Raw genomic sequence first — 8,466 nt, 5'->3', positions numbered from 1 at the left:
TAAAAAATAGATGAGAATCCCTTTTTGCAGAGATAAAAGAAGTAAAAGCTAGTCAGGGTGAAATGAAAAATGCTATAACTGAGCTGCAATCTCAAATCGATGCCACAGCAGCAAGGATGGATGAGGCAGAGCAGTGAATCAGCGATATAGAGGACAAACTTATGGAGAATAATGAAGAAATAAGGAGGGAGACCAAGGCAAAAGAGGATCATTTAAGAATTAGAGAAATCAGTGACTCATTAAAAAGGAACAACATCAGAATCATAGGGGTCTCATAAGATGAAGAGAGAGAAAAAGGGGTAGAAGGGTTATATGAGCAAATCATAGCAGAAAACTTTCCTAACCTGGGGTAAGATACAGATGTGAAAATCCAGGAAACACAGAGGACTCCCACAAGATTCAACAAAAACCGACCATCAACAAGGCATATCATAGTCAAATTCACAATAGTCAGGCAAGGAAAGAATCATGAAAGCTGTAAGGGAAAAAAGTCCTTATCCTCCAAAGGAAGACAGATCAAGTTTGCAGCAGACCTATCCACAGAAACTTGCCAGGTCAGAAAGGAGTGGCAGGATATATTCAATGTGCTGAATTGGAAAATATGCAGCCAACAATTATTTATCCAGCAAGGCTCTCATTCAAAATAGAAGGAGACATTAAAAGTTTTCCAGACAAACAAAAATTAAAGGAGTTTGTGGCCACTAAACCATCCCTGCGAGAAATTTTAAGGGGGAATCTCTAAGCAGAGAAAAGACAGCAAAAATAAAAAAAGCCAAAAGCAACAAAGACTATAAAGGACGAGAGAACACCACCAGAAACTCCAACTCTTCAAGAAACATAATGGCAATAAACTCATATCTTTCAGTACTCACTCTAAACGTCAATGGAATAAATGTTTCAATCAAAAGACAGAGGGTAACAGGATGAATAAGAAAACAACATCCATCTGTATGCTGATTACAGGAGACCCACTTTACACCTAAGAACACCTTCAGATTGAAAGTAAGGGGATGGAGAACCATCTATCATGCTAATTGTCAACAAAAGAAAGCTGGAGAAGCCATACTTATATCAAACAATATCGACGTTAAAATAAAGACTGTAACAGGAGAGAAGGACATTATATCTTAATTAAGGGGTATATCTACCAAGAACACATAACAATTGTAAACATTTATGCTCCAAATGTTGAAGAACCCAAATATATAAATCAATTAATCACAAACATAAAGAAACTCATTGACAATAATACCATAATAGTAGGGGACTTCAACACCCCACTTACAGCAATGCACAGATCATCTAAACAAAAAATCAACAAGGAAACAATGGCTCTGAATGACACACTGGACCAGATGGACTTAAGAGATATATTCAGAACATTTCACTCTAAAGTAGTAGAATACACATTCTTCCTCAGTGAACATGGAACGTTCTCCAGAATAGATCACATACGGGACACAAATTAGCCCTCAACAAGTACAGAAAGATCGAGATCATCCTGTGCATATTTTCAGACCATGAAGCTATGAAACTCTAAATCAACCACAAGAAAAAATTTGGAAAGATCAAATATTTGGAGACTAAAGAACATCTTACTAAAGAATAAATGGGCTAGCAGAGAAGTTAAACAGGATTTTTTTTCTTTTATAGTTTATTGTCAAGTTGGTTTCCATATAACACCCAATGCTCATCCCAAGTGGCCTCCTTCATGGCCATCACCCCATTTCCCCTCTACTCCACCTCCATCAACCCTCAGTTTTCAGTATTTAAGAGTCTCTTATGGTTTGCCTCCCTCCATCTCCTTAATTATTTCCCCCTTCTCCTCCCCCATGGTCCTCTGTTAAGTTACATGGAAGCTAATGAAAATGATAACACCACAGCAAAATGACAGCAAAGGCGGCCATAAGAGGGAAGTGTATAACAATCCAGGCTTTCCTAAAGAAGGAATAAAGGTCTCAGATATACAACCTAACCATACACGTTAAAGAGCTAGAAAAAGAACAGCAAATAAAATAAAACATCAAACCAGCAGAAGACAGGAAATAATAAAAATTAAAGCACAAATCAATGCTATCGAAACAAACAAACAAAAAACCCCAATAAACAAAACACACAAAAAACAAAAAAGCAAAAAAAGAGTAGGACAGATCCATGGAATTGGAAGCTGATTCTTTGAAAGAATTAACTAAATTGATAAGCCACTAACCAGTTTGATCAAAAACATAAAGGAAAGGGCCCAAATAAACAAAATCAATAATGAAAGAGGAGAGATCACAAGCAACACAGCTACAGATAATAATAAGAGAATATTACGAGCAATTATATGCCAATAAAATTGGCAGCATGGAAGAAATGGACAAATTCCTAGAAACATACAAACTACCAAAACTGAAACAGAAAGAAATACAAAATTTGAACAGACCCATAACCAGTAAAGAAATAGATTTAGTAATAAAAATTCTCCCATAAAACACAATCCAGGGCCAGATGGCTTTCCAGGGGAATTCCACCAAACACTTAAGGAAGAGTTAACACCTACTCTCTTGAAGCTGTTCTAAAAAATATAAATGGAAGGAAAACTTCTAAACTCTTTCTATGAAGCCAGCATTTCCTTGATTCCAAAACCAGACAAAAACCCCATCGAAAAGGAGAACTATAGACCAATTTTCCTGATGGCCATGGATGCAAAAATCCTCAACAAGATATTAGCCAACCAGATATAACAATATATTAGAAAATATATTCACTACAATGGAGTGGGATTTATACCTTGGATGCAAGACTGGCTCAATATCCACAAAACAACCAATGTGATTAATCACATCAATAAATAAAGGACAAGAACCACATTTATTCTCAATAAATGTGGAGAAAGCATTTGACAAAATACAACATCCTTTGTTGATAAAAGCCCAGAAGAAAGTAGGGATAAAAGGATCATACCTCGAGATCATAAAAACCATATATAAAAGCCCTAACACTAATATCATCCTCAATGGGGAATAACTAAGAGATTTCCCCCTAAGGTGAGGAACAATACAGGATGTCCACTATCATTACTGTTATTCCATATAATATTGGAAGTCTTAGCCTTAGCAATCAAGCAACTCAAAGAAGTAAATGTCATCCAAGTTGTCCAAGAGGAGGTCAAACTTTCACTCTTCACAGATGACATGATACTCTGTGTGGAAAACCCAAAACATTCCATCAAAAAACTGCTAGAGCTGATCCAGGAATTCAGCAAAGTGGCAGGATGTAAAATCAATACACAGAAGTCAGTTGCATCCCTATACACCAACAATGAAGCAACAGAAAGAGAAATCAAGAAATCAATCCCATTTACAATTGCACCAAAAACCATAAAATACCTAGGAATAATTCTAACCAAAGAGGTGAAAAGTGTCTACACTGCAAACTATAGAAAGCTTATGATAGAAATTGAAGAGGACACAAACAAAATTGGAAAAAATATTCCATGCCCCTGGATAGTAAGAAAAAATATTTTTAAAATGACAATACTACTCAAAGCAATCTACATATCCAATGCAATCCCTATCAAAATACACTAGCATTCTTGACAGAGCTAAAACGAACAATTTTAAGCTTTGTTTGGAACCAGAAAAGATCCGAATAGACAAAGGAATATTGAAAAAGAAAACCAAAGCTGGAGGCATCACAATCCCAGACTTCAAACTGTATTACAAAACTGTATTCATCAATACAATATGGTACTGGCACAAGAACAGACACTCAAATCAATGGAGCAGAATAAAAAACCCAGAAACGGACCCACAAATGTATGGCCAACTAATCTTTGACAAAGCAGGAAAGAATATTCAATGGAATAAAGACAGTCTCTTCAGCAAGTGGTGCTCGGAAAACTGGACAGAGACATGCAGAAAAATGATCCTGGACCACTTTCTTACACCATACACAAAGATATATTCAAAATGGATGAAAGACCTAAATGTAAGACAGGAGACCATCAACATCCTCCGGGAGAAAGCAGGCAAGAATCACTCTGACCTTGGCTGCAGCAACTTCCTACTCAACACGTCTCTGGAAGAAAGGGAAAACGAAAGCAAAAACGAAATATTGGGACCTCATCAAAATGAAAAGCTTCTGCACAGCGAAGGAAACAATCAGCAAAACTAAAATGCAGCTGACAGAATGGGAGAAGATATTTGCAAATGACATATCAGATAAAGGATTACTATTCAAAATCTATAAAGAACATATCAAACTCAACACCCAAAAAAACAAATAATCCAGTGACGAAATGGGCTAAAGACATGAACAGACACTTCTCTCAAGAAGATATCCAGACGGCCAACTGATACAGGAAACGATGCTCAATGTCACTCATCATCAGGAAAATACAAATCAAAACTGCAGTGAGATACCACCTCACACCTGTCAGAATGGCTAACATTAACAACTCAGGCAAAAACAGATGCTGGCAAGGATGTGGAGAAAGAGGATCACATTTGCCCTGCTGGTGGGAATGCAAACTGGTGAATCCACTCTTGAAAACAGTATGGAGGTTTCTCAAAAAATTAAAAATAGAACTCCTGTACGACCTGGCAATTGCACTACTAGGTATTTTTCCAAGGGATACAGGTGTGCTGTTTCAAAGGGACACATGCACCCCAATGTTTATAGCAGCACTATCAACAATAGCCAAAGTATGGATAGAGCCCAAATGTCCATCAATGGATGAATGGATAAAGAAGATATGGTAGCGATAGATAGATGAGAGAGAGAGAGAGAGAGTATTGGAGTATTACAATGAAAAAGAATGAAATCTTGCCATTTGCAACTCTATGGATGGAACTAGAGGGTATTATGCTAAGCGAAGTTAGTCAGAGAAAGACAAATATATGACTTGACTCATATGAGAACTGTAAGATACAAAACAGATGAACATAGGAAAGGGAAGCAAAAATAATATAAAAACAAGAAAGGGGACAAAACATAAGAGACTCTTAAATACGGAGAACAAACCAAGGGTTGCTGGAGGGGTTGTGGGAGGGGAGATTGGCTAAATGGGTAAAGGGCATTAAGGACTCTACTCCTGAAATCATTGTTGTACTATATGGTAACTAACTTGGATGTAAATTAAAAAAAATAAATTAAATTTTAAAAAGGAAAAGAAAAAAGGAATGTTCTGTGTACACTTAAGAAGAACGTGTATTTCTCTGTTATTATAGAAATGTTCTATATACATTTTTTAGATCCATTTAGCCTAAAGTGTAGTTCAAGTCCAATATCTCTTTACTACTTTTCTGTCTTGATGATATCAATTATTGAAAGCGGTGTATTGAGGTTGTCTTTTATGATTTTATTGCTATCTATTTTTCCCTTCAGGTCTGTTAATATTTGTTTATTATATTTAAGCATTCTATCGATGTTTGCATATTTACAGGTAGTATATCCTCTTCATAGAATTGACCACTTTATTATTATATGATGATCTGTCTCTTGTTCCAGCTTTGGAGGCAAAGTTTATTTTGCATCATATAAGTGTAGCTTACATTTGCTCTCTCTTATAGTATCCATTTTCATGGAAAATATTTTCCCATTCCTTCACTTGCTGTCTATGAGTGTCCCTAAATATTATGTGAATATCTTCTACACAACATATAGTTGGGTCTTCTTTTTTTCAGTTATCCACTGAGTTTCATTTAATTGGAGAATTTAAACCATTTACATTTAGACTAATTATTGATAAAGAGTTCCTATTGCCATTTCTTTTCATTTTTCTCTCATTGTTTTATAGTTCCATTGTTCCTTTGTTTTACTCTTTATGGCTTTCTTTTTACATTGATGGAATTCTTTTCAATAGTATGCTTTCCTTATTTTTTAAGTTTGTTTATTTTTGAGAGAGAGTGAACAGGCGAGGAGTAGAGAGAGGGAGAGAGAGAGTTCCAAGCAGGCTCTGCACTGTCAGCACAGAGCCCAATGTGCAGCTCAAACTCACAAACTGTGAGATTATGACCTGATCTAAAACCAAGAGTCGAATGTATATGTGACTGAGCCACCCAGGTTCCCCAACAATGATATAGTTTTATCCTTTTCTCAGCATCACTTGTGTATCTATTTTTTTTTTACCTTTGTAATTACTGTGAGATTTTCATAGAATATCTTACATTTACAACAGTCTTTTTTAGGCTAATAACAATTTAACTTCAATTGCATGCCAAAGCTATACACTTTTACATGCCTCTCCTCACATTTTTATGTTGTTTATGTCACAATTTACATCTTTCTATACTCTATAAATCCATTAAGAAAATATTGTAGCTATACCAAATTTTAGTACTTTTGTTTTTAACTTATATGATATAGTTCAAAGTGATTTACACATCACCTTTGCAGTATTTGAATATTTTAAATTTGACTATATACTTACCTTTATCAGTTAATTTTAACTTTTATGTTTCCATGTTACTAATGAATATCCTTTTTTATTCAACTTGAAGAACTCTCTTTAGCAGTTTTTGTTATGCAGGTATAATAGTGATAAGTTCCCTTAGTCTTTGGTTGTCTGGGAGTTTTTATCTCTCCTTCATTTCTGAAAGACAACTTTATTGGGTAAAGTATTCTCAGTTATTTGGTTTTTCTTTTCTTTGAGCATTTTGAATTAATCTCTTTGGGCTGCAAGGTGCCTGCTGAGAAATTTGCCAATAGCCCTATTGTGTTTCTCTTGTATGTGATCTCGTTTTCTTTTGCTGCTTTCAAAATTTTCTTTGTCTTTGATTTTTGAGATTATATCTTTTTAAAAATGTTTACTTATTTATTTCTAGAGTGAAAGAGAGCACACATGCACAGGGGAGGGCCAGAGAGAGAGGGAGAAAGGATCCCAAGTAGGCTCCACACTGTCAACACACAGCCCGATGCAGGGCTTGATCCCATGAATGGTGAGATCATGACCTGAGCTGAAATCAAGAGTTGGACACTCAACCAACATAGCCAGTCAGGTGCCTCAATTATCAAGTATATTGAACATCTCTTTGGGTCGATCTGTTTAAGGATCTTTATTTAAGATTCTTGTACCTAGATAGCCATATCTTCCTCAGATTTGGAAAGTTTATTTAAGTAGATTTTCTGATCCTTTCTCTCATTCTTCTCCTGAGACTTCTATAATGTTAATATTATTTTACTTATCATGCGCCATAAATCCTGTAGGGTTTCTTCACTCTTTTTGTTTGTTTGTTTGTTCTTCTGTTCTGATTGGATAATATCAAGAGATTTGTCTTCAAACACACAGATTCTATTTTCTGCTTGGTTGAGCTTGCTGTTGAAGTTCTTTAAATTCATTCATTATTCATTTCATTCATTGTATTCTGCAACTCCAGAATATCTGTTTCATTTGTTTTTATGATTTGCATCTCTTTGTTAAACTTCTCATTTTGTTTATGCAGTGTTTTCCTCTGTTGAGTTGTCTGTGGGTTTTTTTTTTTTAATGTTTTATTTATTTCTAGGAGAGAGAGAGAGACAGCGCGAGCAGGGGAGGGTCAGAGAGAGAGGGAGTCACAGGCTGAAACAGGCTCCAGGCTCCGAGCTGGCAGTCAGCACAGAGCCCGACGCGGGGCTCGAACCCACGAACCGCGAGATCATGACCTAAGCGAAAGTCGGACGCTTAACCGACTAAGCCACCCAGGCGCCCCTGTGGGTTGTTTTTTTTTAATTTTAATTTTTATTGAAATATAATTAACATAAATGTTATATCAGTTTAAGGTGTACAACACATTGATTCAAAATTCTATACATTACACAGTGCTAACCATGATAAGTTTAGTCACAATTTGTCACCATATGTTATTACAATATTATTGACTATATTCCTTGTGCTGTACTTTTTATATGCGACTAATTTATTTTATAACTGGAATGTCCTTTATTTTAATGCCCTTTAGTTATTTAACCCATTTCCCCATCACATCCTCTCTGGGAACCACAAGCTTTTTCTATAAAATTAAGAGTCTTTTTGCTTGTTTTTATTTTTCAGATTACACATATAAGTGGAATCATATGGTACTTGTCTTTCTGTACCTGCTGTATCTCACTTAGCATAATACCCCTAGGTCTATCCATGTTGTGACAAGTGGTAAGTTCTTATTCTTTTTATGGCTAAGTAATATTCTATTGTATTTATATATCACATCATTTTTATCCACTCGTCTATTGATAGACACTTGGGTTGCTTCCATTTCTTGGCTATTGTAAATAATACTGCAATAAACTTAAGGTTTATATATATTTTTTCAAATTAGTGTTTTCATTTTCTTTGGGTAAATGTCCAGGAGAGAAAGTATTGGATCCTATAGTATTTCTACTTTTAATTTTTTCACAGCTACATGGAAGATAATTAAACTGATTGACTTTCTTACAACATACAATGCACAAAAATAAACTCAAAATGGATTAAAAGCCTAAACGTGAGACCTGAAACCACAAAAC

The sequence above is a fragment of the Crocuta crocuta genome, unplaced genomic scaffold (assembly GCF_008692635.1).
Source record: "Crocuta crocuta isolate KB4526 unplaced genomic scaffold, BGI_CrCroc_1.0 scaffold1690, whole genome shotgun sequence".
NCBI lineage: Eukaryota > Metazoa > Chordata > Mammalia > Carnivora > Hyaenidae > Crocuta > Crocuta crocuta.
Note: the sequence above shows the minus strand (reverse complement) of the source record.